Source organism: Lissotriton vulgaris, chromosome 3_1 (assembly GCF_964263255.1).
Source record: "Lissotriton vulgaris chromosome 3_1, aLisVul1.2, whole genome shotgun sequence".
In the NCBI taxonomy this organism is placed as follows: Eukaryota; Metazoa; Chordata; class Amphibia; order Caudata; family Salamandridae; genus Lissotriton; species Lissotriton vulgaris.
In genome coordinates this window covers 1,667,696,515-1,667,710,252 of record NC_141689.1, presented here as the reverse complement: position 1 = coordinate 1,667,710,252, position 13,738 = coordinate 1,667,696,515, and the positions used below count along the sequence as shown (strand labels likewise).

General features: G+C 44.0%; 1 protein-coding gene across 1 annotated transcript in view; it reads left to right on the top strand.

The window, feature by feature from the left end:
- ZGRF1 (zinc finger GRF-type containing 1) overlaps positions 1–13,738 on the top strand; it is a 289,898-nt gene that overhangs the window by 262,209 nt on the left and 13,951 nt on the right. The window lies entirely within an intron of this gene.

Sequence of the window (13,738 nt, the reverse complement as noted above, 5' to 3'; positions counted from 1 at the left end):
TGTGCCAGAGGTATACTAGTTATGCATGTTTGCTCCTGGAAGACTATTTCACCATGTTCCACCACTTTCCCCTTTTTCAATTCTAGCTTCACTTCCGTGTTTTTAGTTAATTGCTGCTGATGTAGTTTCTACCGTAGCACAGACTTAGCTTTCGTGGAGCACAGGTATTTCCTGATGTGTGTATAGCAATGTCGGACGAGGCTGTACATTAGAACTTTTGGCCTCTCATGTGCAAAGAAGACTTGGGTACAAATTGCGAACATATCTTAGCCAACCCTTCCCAAGTCCATGAAACAAACAAATAAGTGCATTTGAACTTATTTAGTTCCATTCTAGAAAATGTCTATACGTACCATTCTTATTTGGCACCATAAAAGAGCAACCTGAGTTCTTAATCATGGTACCATTTCACTGTTTATGAGCATTGGAACATCTCTGTCTATGTATGGTATCCTGGAACACCTCTTACTAAATTAATTAACATTTTCACAAATGATATCATAACCAGAAACAAAGGCAACTGTTTCTGGCTTTTTAAATAGAACCAATCAATGTTATAATATAACATACATTTGAATGAACATCCCACTTTATTTTACTCCCAAAAAAGAGAAACGAAATGGTGTACTCCATTACATTTAAGAATTATGACACTGCTTTATGGAAAAAATACAGATACTCCACTGCTTTAGAATGAACAGCAGTGTCAGTGAGGGAGTTCAGTGTGTGGAGCAAGGATCCATGAACACAGCTAGGCCTTGCTGATGCTTGGCCTACCTCCCGCTTGGAATATCATTTTAAAGTGACTATTTAGGCCTGACTGTACCACTTGGGATGTCAGCTATCTAAACCACAGGTTTTCTAAAGTTTATTCGCTTTATTTTCATATTATGGAGTCTCCCTCTATAGCTGTCCTTTTTGCACAATTCTGGCACTATTTGATAAGTGCCAGTCATGTCAATGAAATCAGTCTTCAAAATTGAACAGAGGTTGCGTTATTTGTCTTCCAAACTGCCAAATTATTATTATAATTTTTTTTTTTTTTTGGGAAAACCTTAATTGTTATTTCAACCAGTTACAACTATGGGCCTACAACCACCAGGGCCGGCCGCTAATCAGTTTCATCACAGCAAGTCAGTTAGGACACGCCTCGGCAGCCCGGGAAGCGAAGGTACCACAAATTCGGTTGAAACTGGCTATTAGGCATATCAAGCAAATGGCAGGATTCTAAAGGCTCCATTTTATAATATAAAATGAAAGGATCAGGTGCCATACAATATCACAGAGTCGCATAAAGGGCGGGCAAAGTAGTAGGACTTTCACAGTTAGATCGATCACATTTAGAACAGTGGCGCTAAGGCATACAATTCAGGATAAACAAGCATGCAATCACAGTTCACACCAGTTAAGCGCCCGCCCATTGATACTGATATACAATAGATAGTATAGACACAGATAAGGAAAAATCAATAATAGACACAAGAGAGGACTCACTACGCTGACCTGAAAAAGGAAAAAACGAAAGAAAAGGCAAAAGGAAAGATACGAAAGAGAAAAAAGGCCATAGAAACAATAAAGGCAAAACTAAAAATCCCCTCCCCCAACCCTGCACCCCTGCAGATGACTACGGCCTAACCCTCTAGCAGCGTGCCTGTCGCCCCAAATAACTGAAACCCGAAATATAGGAAGAACAAAGAGAAATAAAAGAAGAACGAAACCCCTACATTAAAAGTAGAAATGGAGGAGGGCTATTATCGTACACATTCCCGGTCTCCCCCACCGCCTTAACAAAGAATCCCCCACAAAACTGACGCAATCGAGCAAAACACAATAGAAGATTACACCGGAGGAGACTATAAACCCCGCCCGGTCTCCGTTAACCTACTAAAGCAAATTCCGTTACTGTTGAAACCACAATAGTAAACCCAAAACAACAGTCTCAGCCTTGACCCCGTCGATCAAGCTTGCTAACTCCCTCTGGTAAGTAGAGCCCCATCCACAAATTGTCAAAATATACATAAAAGTTGCCGAAATATAGTCTGCTAGCTGGAGAAAGGATAGCAAACTCCAAAGTACATGGCCGGTTCCAACGATGCCCCTCCCCGACTCCAAGGCCAGACACTGTCCCCTCTGCCATTTTAGTGAACCAGCTGGGAGGGGGGTGCAACACAATCCAACACAGTTCACCGTCTCCACCAAAAGTTTCCAGAGTGGGAACAGCAGTTAAATGATCCATTGGTAGCAAAGCCAAAGATTCCGACCATATAGTCGATACACAGATCTCAGCATGTTCGATCAGTTCCACTTCTGTAGGGGCAGGCACAGTTCCATGCACCGGGTCTGAATGCATCGCTGGGGTGTCTATTGGGAGTAGAGCTGGCCGCCGAGTCCCGAGCGACGAATCGGGGTCCGGTCCCGATCTCCTAATTCCATCTGCTGCCGACATCAATTTCCAGACCTGGGCCTCCATAGTCACCTGAAGTGCCCCGAGGGCTGCCAGCACTAACCGCAATGACGGGCCGCACTCAGCCCGCTCCGCCGGGTCTCGCATAACGTCAGGCATAGTGGTCCCCTCGGAGAGCCGCTCTCCCCGGGGGAAGATTAGGCGGAGCAGGGATGAACCGTGAGGGACGGATCGTCAACATGCATTTGTGCGCGCCAAGTCCCCAACCCAAAGGCACCGGCGGTGCGAACGCTAGGCCTCCGGGTCAGGGACCCCCGCCGCACCGCCTCGGGCGTCACTTGTCTCCTCGCCTTCGATACGAGACCAGCCAGCAGATCGGCAGCAAAGCAGTCCAAAAGATGTCGAAAGTTCCAGGGACCGGACCCTGCCGCCCGCACCGGTCCGCTGTTGTTCAACTAGGACCCGGCTGGACCAGCAATCAAGACCCCGGCTTCCAGACTGGGTTAGGCCTCAAGTCAAACCTCGACATTACTCCACTCCACAATGTCGCAAAAGTCTCGGGATTGCTCCATCGGACTGCAGATTAGTTCATAGACACGGATATGGGGCGGAATATCAGGATAGATGACAGGATCTTCAAGCGAAAGACGGAGGTCGGCGGAGCCGGGAGACTATGCGGCCATCTTAGTTGCTGTCGTAGCTCCTCCCCCAAACTGCCAAATTAGATGTATGTAACCATATGTGATATATAACGGGTGAGGAAAAGAGAAGGACCTTACCTGGAGGCTATTGTGGGCTTGTTAGGTAATAGAAAATAATCCATCTAACACAGAGTGTATACAAGCAAATGCACTAAGGAAGATGAAACTTTTACTTGAGAACTTACTGAGACTCTGGGAGTCTCTCAGAAAAATGGCACCAAACCTTCATTACACTCCTGAACAACATCAAGGGATCTGACATTGAGATGCCGGTTTCCATCAATCCTGAGTCCTAGACATCTGCCTTGACATCCAGACCGACAGTGCTGGAGAATACAAAAACTAGAAGAAGGAAAAATATAATGATCCCCTCATTAGTGCATGTGATTGTAAACAACCACCCTCTGCCGCCTCAGGAAAATAAACCCCCCGTGCCCCAGTACCTGGAGCTATGCCCTTTAGACAAATGGTCCACAGCCCCAGAAAGGAAGTCAAAGTAAGGGTATGTCTAGCGGCAGAGTCTGTTAATTTTCACAGGTGTCCTACTAGTCAACGTCCAGAAGGTGCCACAGGCAGGTTAAGCTGGAAGGAAGATACAGATCCCAGAACAGTTTCAGAAGGGCGGCGTATTACCCTTAGTCACATGAATACATCCAATTGAATAATTCTCTAGTTGATGATATTGGGTTTTTTCTTGAAGTTCAACAACAGGGCACTGGGAAAACATAACATTGTCACTTTTCTGTCCCCCTAGTAAATATTTCTCAAGTATTTTAGCCCTTTCAACCAGAACATCCAGCAAGACCTCTTGTACCTCTCGTACCTGACCTTTTGGGATTTACTGTGGATGTTTTTTACACTGCCCTACATCAAAGTAGTGTGGAAGAGAGGAAAAGACAAGTCATTAGTTTGTGTTAAGATGAGGAACTTTATTCTCAAGGTAGAATCTGTCAACAGATTAAATAATCATTTCATCTGTTTACAAGAGATACCAATCTTCTTCATTTCCTTCAAATCCCATTTAAAACGAACAGATGTAATTACTTTCTAAGGCAGAAGGTATGTCATTCATCTGCTACTTAACTTTGAACAGCAGGTTACAGAACCCTCATTGGTCTCTATGGTCATGCCCTCTGTGACTTCATGGAACTGATCACTGGCCTTCTAAGCAGAACCCCTTTCGAGGAGTTCAGTGACACCTTGAAAGATGGAATGATTTATATCAAGTGTCCAGTTTCGCCAAAAATCTGACAGAGGTGTCAGTCCATGGATATTGCTACTGAGTGGTCTTGAGATGCATATCATTCCTCCACCTCTACAGCCTTGTCCCGCTGAGTAAATCCGAACCCCAGAAAAACATTTATATCCCAATGTAGAATTCTTTATCAAGCCTGACAAAGACCAACCCCCCTTCGACTAAAACAATCTTCTCAGCCTGGAAAGCCAACTTTTACTGCTCTGAGCTTTTTCCTGTCTTTGTCAACAACGTTATTGAGACCTCATCCATCTGCTCCCTGTCATCAACTACATGTCTTCAGATACAGCCTGCTGCCTTCCCCCACTGAGACACTACCTTCTCAAGAACTTTTTCTTACATTTCTTCTAAGTCCGAAAGTAAGCAGAGACCAGGCCCTATCCACCCCTTGTATCTGACCTGCCCACCATTGCAGTAATATTAATCCACATTTAGTGGGAGAGGTGTGGCGACTGACTCCGGAATCTGGGGATCACGGTTCGATCCCCGGCACCGGCGGCAGATTAGCCCAGCACCATGTGACTCTGGGCAATAGCTTGCTTAATCTTCCCGACGGCCCCCAGCGCCTAGAGACCCTTACGGGTGATTGTGCGCTTTACAAATGTGGATTATTTGGACTTTTCGTGATTTACCCTGACCAGTATTGTATTTATTATTTGAGTGGAGCTTCCACCCCTCTCAACTAATAACCCAGTTTCTTAAAGCAACCAGTTGTCATGCAGCCTAATTCTAACCCTGTGCCTCTACTTTGTCACAGCTATTAGTGGAGGCTCTCCTTTCATTTTGGTTTTGATTCATACCTTGTGCCAGAGCAGAGTACAACCCATAATGATGATGATAAAGTGGTGGGGGTACTTGCTCTCCCCCACATACACTGATGATGCCTTATATCTTGATTTACAAAATTCCAGGGGGCTTGGCACCTCTCCTGAGACAGAGCTGGACTCACCACATGGGCCACCTACAGAAGAGAAGGCCTCATTCACAGTACTGGTTCCACGAGCAGCCACGGTGCTAGAGTTACAGCTGCCCTCCATTAAGGCTAAAACAAATGTTTTGACAGAAATTCTGCAGCCGTGGACAGCAAGATCTCAGCCCTTACTTCATTTAATGATGCCCTCAAAGATACTCTGTTAGCTACTTGGTTGAAACTATGTTTAGGCACCCATTCCAGATAGCCTTATAGTGCAATCCTCGACCATTAAAGTGAAATCATTACCTGCGTCTCCTCTTGATACAGAATGTAAATCATGTATGCCTTTGCCAAACATATGTTTTCTTCAGCCAGTCTGAAATTGTGGTCTGTAAATGCATTCTGTCTGTTGAACTGATGCACCCATTCTCTTTTGGATATGACAAGAGAGATTTTACCTACAGTTATGGACATTCTTAGGGCCTCTTTCGCACAGACAATACACGATAGACGAGAAGCGTTCAAATATATTATCTACATAGGTTTGGATACTACGGATTGCCTTGGCAGGACAGTTGGCACCAACATGGTACTTCTTTGACATCCTAGAAGAGGTCACTGAGTTCTCTGACAAATGCAGGCTTTATTGATGGACAGGCCCTTTGATGAGTCCCTGTTTTGGTGAGACGGCAGACGCTGTTTTGGAACTCTGTAAAGACAGTAGAGCTACAGGATGTTCCTGGGAGATGCTGGCCCCTGTCAAACAATTTTTACACAAGTTTTGGAAGTTTAAGGGATACTCCAAAGGACTGGTGTATAGCTTGCCAGACAGTAATGCAACAGATGGCCACTCCTTTTAGGCTGTAGATGTGAATCTGACCGGTAACGTACGTGCCAGCAGAGGCACCAGTCTTCCAACTCCTCCTCACCCTCTACTACAAACAACAAACCACTTTAGTTTGCCGTCAGGGCTGAATGCCCACTCAGTGGGAAACAGGATCCAACACTTCTTTCCATGTTGGCACCCCATCACATCAGACAGATGGGCCTTGCAGATTATTCAGAAAGGTTAAGTCCTATATTTTCTGGCCACCCCACCCACACTAGAACAGATTTTAGAGAAAGATATGTCCATCCTTGCTCTCCAAAGGAGCCATAGGGTTACCATATTCAGAGAAGGGTGAGGATTGTTCCCTATCCTACCCATTCCTACGGACCAAACCCCCCTTACTGCCATTTCCTTGTGTCGACCAAGGATGGTGGCTTCAGGCCTTTCTTGGACCTCCATCGAAGGACAGATTCAAAACGCTCATATTGGCTAACATTCTCTCTGCTCTGGACCCGAGCGACAAGTGTTACTTATGGTTCAAAGTGGGCCCAAGAGCATTTTCTGCTTTTCATGCTCTTATTCTTCAGCTTTACCAGCACCCCTTGTATTTCCACAGAAGTGATAATGATGGTTGGTGTCCATCTTTGCGGCCAGGAGTAGCTATATTCCTTCATCTTAACAACTGGCTGTTGAAGATAGGCTCACTGCGGTCAGTTGTGGACCACCTCCAGAAGACATTAGACAAATTGACTTTTACCTTAAATGAGCTGAAGTCCCACCTGATTCCCTTTCTGAAGTTTCCATTCATTGAGGCATTCTTGAATATGATAGAGTTGAAGGCTTTCCTTCTCCAGCTACAAGTCCAGGACATTTAGGCTATGATCTCAATGCTTCCGATTCGCTGCTGGATCCAGATAAGGGTAGCTTTGAAACTTCTTGTGCATTCTCCTTGTCAACCACGCCAATTGACACATGCAAGTCCCACAGTGTTACTTCATGGTACTGTGTGTGGGCGCAGTTTCAAGTCTGTCTTTCTGACACCACACAGACCACCGAGGAAGCAGCTCAAGATCTGCAGTGGTGGCTGACTGACCGAAGTTTGTTCTGCTGCAAGCCACTCTCCGTTCCCCATCCAGAGCTAAAAGTGATAATGCATGCATTACTCCTGAGTTGGGTGGGTTACCTGGGGCAGTTAGAGATCAGTGGACTCTGCGGGTGGTCTCCACATCAGTCCGCTGGAGTTATGGGCCATTTGTCTGACCCTAAAGACCTTGCTGTGATCTATCAAGAAGATGCTGGTGCAGGTTCTCACAGACAACTCCTCCGCTATGCGGTACAGCAACAAGCAAGGCGCAGTTTGGTCTTGGGACCTGTGACAGGAGCCTTTGCACTTTGGCAGGTGGATGGAGTTACTGGCATTTGTCTGGTTGCCATCCACCTGGCGTGGTCCCTGAACTACAGAATGGATGAACTGAGCAGGCATCGTCTGGTGGATCATGAGTGGTGGTTACATACAGAAGTGACGCAGGGCGTGTCCCACCAGTGTGAGAAAGCTTGGCTACATCTTTTCACCACTGTTGAGAATGAACATTTCCAACATTTTATGCATTGATGTTTCCAGAAGAACACTTATTAGGAGATATGTTCAGCCTGGAATGAAACAAGGGACTCCTGTATGCCTTTCCACCACTTCCTTTCCTGCCCCAAGTTCTAAAGCTCAAGAAAGACATGGCCCAAGTCATCCTTGTGGCACCTGATTGGGGCAGGAGAATGTGGTACCCAGAGTATGAGTTCTGTCCTCCGGTAAGGCTGCCACTTCTGGAAGAACTCCTTTTTCAGTAATACGGCAGAGCCCTCCACCCAAATCTATGCAACTTACACCTCCATGTGTGAAAAGTGAGCTGCAGCACTTGACTGCATTCGATGTACTGACTGAGGTGGCGGATGTCATCATCACCGCTGCATTCGATGTACTGACCGAGGTGGTGGATGTCATCCTCACCGCTAGGTACTCTTCCACAAAATCCATTTATGCTAGGCTTTGCAACAAATTTGTGACCTGATGCAGTGCCTGGAATAGAGTTATAAAAAGCAAAAACTCCTTTTCCTGAACTTTACAACCAATTTCTATTACTTTGTCCCATAAAGAGACATTCCACAGGTAGGAGAAGGGATCTCGTCTATGCGCAGATTACCAAATTTACAAACTTTTTGAGTGTCAGACAGGAATTAACACGCATGTATTTACAAACACAAATTTTAAAAAGTTCTCATTCATTTATTAAAAATATTTAAAAAAACAACAACAATACATTGTCTCACTTACATTATAGAAGAAGGTGCAAGATTGTCTTTGGCACCGGAACGCCGCGTCGACAGTTTGTTTGTTCTTTGTTTTTATATAAAAAAAGAAAAAAACACTACAGTGACATTTTTTGAACTATGCTGATTAGCAAAGTTTAGTTATTCAAGTTTTTAAACTAATTCAAATAATATTTGTAATTGATTTGTGTATAACAAGATGTATAATTTAAATGAGACAATGTATTGTTGTTGTTTTTTTAAATATTTTTAATAAATGAATGAGAACTTTTTAAAATTTGTGTTTGTAAATCATCGAATAGATCTCAGCACAATTGCAGTATTATCTTGTGAGTCCTAAAAAGGCCCTCATCAGGGTCTAGTTTTTAGGAATTCCGCAGACTAATTCACCTTTGATTTTAGCCTACGTAGGTTAGATTTTTTTCTCTCTCCTTGGTGTCAAAGGTTGATGACTGATTAGGCTTAGGTCTCTGCAGCACAATTAGAGCTCACCTCAGGTGGCTCAAACGGTCTTTCCAGAAAGTGCTAAGTATTGTATTGTCATCTAGGAAGGCAGTACATGTGTTCTCCGATCCACCAAGTGCTCCATTCTATAACCGTTTAAAAGCAGTACTCCATTCTTTATTCTAAACAGCATAACATATAATGATTATAGTGACATAAATGTCCCAGAAGCTATTTTTTCAGTGCCAGAATTTGCTGTCGTCTGCCAGTAGCCACATCAAAGGTGCTCAAAAGTCTGTCAGTGCCTAGCTTTGCCACAAGTGTATATGTCTTGGGATATGATCGGCATAGCTCTTTGTGACCTCATTGAGGCTGTGGTAATCCATCAAAAGTGGAAGTCAACGGTACCCTGTTTGGGAACTAGCAGAACTGGGCTTTCCCATGACCTCTGTGATTTCTCAGTTGCCTTAAGCCCATCATCTTGGCTACAGTCTTAGACCGTGTCTGGCATCCTGTTAGTGCTCTCTTTACACAGACTGTTCCTAGAGTTGATGATGTGTGCACACATTGGTGTCAATCCTGTGTCTGTGGAAACAGGTTTGAGAACTGTCTCAGTACTGACAGAAAGGCCTCCAGTTAAATCAGTTGCATACCTTGGAGAGAGAGTCACTCCCCACACCAAGCCATCCTTGGGGTCTCAAACTTTCAATGGGGAGGGTTCAGTCTGTTGATGCGATACAACCAATTTGGTTAATGATTAGTATTTCAACCAGCTAAATAAGTAATAGATCCCTCTATTTTTTCCACAGACAACTAAGCAATGAAGGCTTCTTTATCAGGACGTCTGTCCTGCTTGGTAGTTAACAAGTGTTGCCTTTTGATCATACCACTCCTTCAGCAACTTCTGGCCGAGCTGAAGGTTACTGTTCACTTTTTGCGTAAACTGAAAATATCCTACCACTTTGTGTTTAGGACATTTCTGGCTCCCTTTCCAAACCTCCATCACTAAAATGAATGGGCTGGTGCAGGCCTGCCTATACAAATGCACAGATAAGCCTTTCTCTGACTCCTCACCTATTTACCCCTTGCAATCAGGTTTCCACACCTCCTTTCTACTGAAACTGCCCTCGCTCATATTGCTTATTTTGCTACCTTTACCCACCATAAGAATCTGCTTCTTATCCTCATACATCTAGACATCTGGATTGTATGTAGTAGTGTATATCACTCCATCCTGATAGATACCTTTCTCACTTTTTGCATCAGTTTCAAAGCGTATCAGTTACAAAGCTCCCACCTGATTCACCTCCTACCTTTTTGATTGAACATTGTCTAGCTCTTGCTGCTTATGAGTTTCAGCAAAAATCAGCTGCCAGTTGATGTCCCAAAGAGTGCAGTCTTTTGCCCTCTACTTCTCTCTCTATCCGACGTATTTTGATAGAGTTGTCTGCTTTTTCGTTTTTTATTTTATTTCTACACAAATGTTCCCCAAATCTTTTACAACGTTCACCCCCCACCCTTCAAAATTGAGTATCCAACTGTCTTATATCCATCTAGGACCAAATGGCTCTCTGATTTATTATGCTGAACTTTTCAAGGACTAATGTTGTCTATTTCCTTGGTTAAGCCATCCCTGAAACTTAAAACCCCTTACTATCCTTTATATCTACCTGAACACTAAAGACTCCTTACATGCCCTTACCCATCCCAGAAACCTAAAACCCCCTTGCTGCCCCATACCCGTCCCCATGCCTGATCTCTAACCCACCCTTACTGCCCTTTACCCTACCCATCCCTGAACCCTAATAACCCCATTATGTGTAAAGCGTTTGTGCAACACAACACACAGTAACACAATTAAAACACCAAAACGTTTAGACAAACAATAATTTTATAAACTAATCAAGACCAAAATGACAAAAAAACAATTAGTTGATCCTGAGGTATGAACTTTAAAAGAATATTTGAAAATATAGTGCTTAGAGTCTTAAAGATCCAACCATGGGATATCTGGCCATGCTTGACTGGAGTAAATCCAAAGGTTCGGGCTGACCTATATGGAGCACGGGTCAGATACTGGGACCAGCATTGGCCTGCTGAGACAGTACCTTTGGTGTGGAGCTGCATTGGTGACGAGATGGGAGGAGCAGGCATGCAATGCATCAGTGCCGATCCGTGGGATTCGTAGGTGATGCGTCATCGTCGTCAAGCCAAGCACTCAGGAATGCTTCGCCATCGAGCAGCACTGAAGATAGGCTACTTGTTATTATCAGGCGAAATACACTGGTTCCGGTCAGCTAAACAACAGCGCTGGGAAGATTCTGATAGTTGCAGCACAGAAAAACCCACTTCCAAAGGCTTAGGACTGCATTGGCACCACTTGGCAGGGTAGGACTCACAGATGGCGTTGCGGGGTTGCAGGACATTTTTGATGTGCCTTAAGCTTTAGAACAGGGGGTAAGTCAGCATGCCCTTGGAGTCACTCTGGATTCAAGTAAGATGGGTTCAGTCCTTTCATCAGCAGGGAAGACGGTAGCAGGCAGCACAACAGAGCAGAAAAGCAGGTCTTCCAGAGCAGCAGTCCAGCAGAGTGGCAATCTTTGTAGCAGCACAGCAGTCCTTCCTCTTGGGATATTTCTTTACAGGCCCAGTAGTGTCTGGTTTGGTGAAGTCAGAGACCCAGTTCTTAAACCCAGTTTTGCGTTTGAAGTGGAGATTTCTTCAAAGAAGGGTCTTTGAAGTGCACAGAAGTTTTTTCTTCCAAGCCCTGGCTCCGGACTATCTGTAAGGGATATTCAGCCCTTTGTGTGGGGACAGGACACTGCCCAGTCAAGTGTAAGTGTCAGCTTCTTTCTCCTTCCCTTCCTGTCCAGGATGAGCCATCATGATGCAGATGGGCACTCAGACGCAGCCAACCTTCCTGTGTTTGTGGCTGTCTAGGAGGAATGCACAAAGTGAAGCTGTCACCCACCCCAGACGTGTATTGGAGACAGGCTGCAGGCAAACAGAACTTTAAGAGCAGAGAAATGGCAACTTTCTAGAAGTGGTATTTATAAAATAGTAATGTTAAATCCAGCTTTACCAGTAAAGGGGATTTATCATTACCATTCCAAAGATATAAAACATGAAATGGCAACTTCTTCTGAATCAGGAATTACAAATTAAATGTGTAATAAGAAATTGCCAATGTTAGCCCATGAGAGTGGTACGCCTCACAGTAGTGAAAAACAAATTGTAGGTGCTTGCCACTAACACAATATGCAAAACTTAAAAGTACATGTCCTACCCTTTATTACCCAGCACCCTGCCCTACAGGGTACTCAGTGCCTACCTTAGGCGTGATGCATTTGTAATAAAAGGGGAGTTTAAGGCTTGGCAAGGCGTTATAACTACCAAGTCGAAATGGCAGTAAACTGCACACACAGGGCCTGCAGTTGCAGGCCTGAGACAGGTTTGAAAGGTAACTTGTGTGGGTGATACAATCGGAGCTGCATTAAGTTTACAGGCCTTGGTATATGGGATGCCACTTTACAAAGGACTTACAAGTAAATTAAATGTACCCACTGTGAACAAACCAATGTTACCATGCTTAGGGGAGCAGCACATCACTTTAGCGCTGATCAGCAGTGGTAAAGTGCTCAGAGTCTTTAGTCCAACAAAAAGAATCAGCAAAAAGAGGAGGTAAGCAGGCAAAAAATCTGGGGGGAGATCACCCTAAGGCTGACAGGTCTAGCAGTCCTGTAATGGGCTGCTACATTTTCTTCACAGTTGTGAGCAGCCAATCAGTTCACTCAGTACTGCAGTACTGTTGGCAAAATGGCAGATGAGAGAAAAAGCTCCCATGGCCAATCAGAATGCCCTATTTTTGTAATATTTAATATTGCTGGACTACTGCAAGTTTAAGCTTACTTTTGAATTGCTTCATGCTCAACCCAAGCACCTCTTTAACTGCTAACTCTGCAACTGCAACTGAACAGATTTACACCAAATCACAAAAGCATTATTACTGAGGACAGTTTTAACTTTTTGCCAAATTTGGCGTAATTCCATTTACCCGTTTTTTTTTCTCTTTCAGAGAACAGAGATTTCTATGGGACCTAACATGGGAAGTTAGTGTTTTGCCCTCACCCCCTTTTTTTGGCCCGTCCCCACGAATTATCACAAAACTTTCCATGAAGGCACTAAAGTTATTAGTGAAACAAAAAACGCTTCCTACTAAAACTATGACCTTTTATTTATTTAGTAGTGTTTACTGGTTTTCAGTCATGAGACTGAAGTCTCTGAGAGATGCGTCAGAAATGACGGACCTCTCAGGGCCTCATCTGAATGTGGGTCAACTGACCAATCTTTACAGATATTGGACTATTGGAGCGGCAAGATTCACAAGTGAGTAAAGGCTTGCGAAACCAAACAACAGGGAAATTTGCCAGTTATACATAAATTGCATAATAACTTACACCACCATAGATTTAAAATATCATCAGTGTTGTAATATGTAAGGTAATATGCAGAGCATCACAGCAATGCAAACTCTACTTATGTCAGTTACGTATAATTGGCAAGTTTGCAGGTTTTTTTTTAAACAGTAGGGTTTTTTCAGGGAAGTTTTTTTTAGCATAAAATAAAATCTTACTACCTTCCTCATGAATAACTTCACTTTAACACCAGAGCCACATCAACGGTTAGAACCTCACTCCGAACTGACTGTGAGGTTGTAATGTTCCTGATGTAGCAGATTTTTTCCTGAGCCTTGGAACATGGTTCCTACTGCTTCTGGTGCAAACAGCTCCTTTACATTAAAATGTGAACTTGCATATCTGGCTCACAAGGGCCACTGTTTGCCGTGATAAAGACAGTTGGTTATAAAACA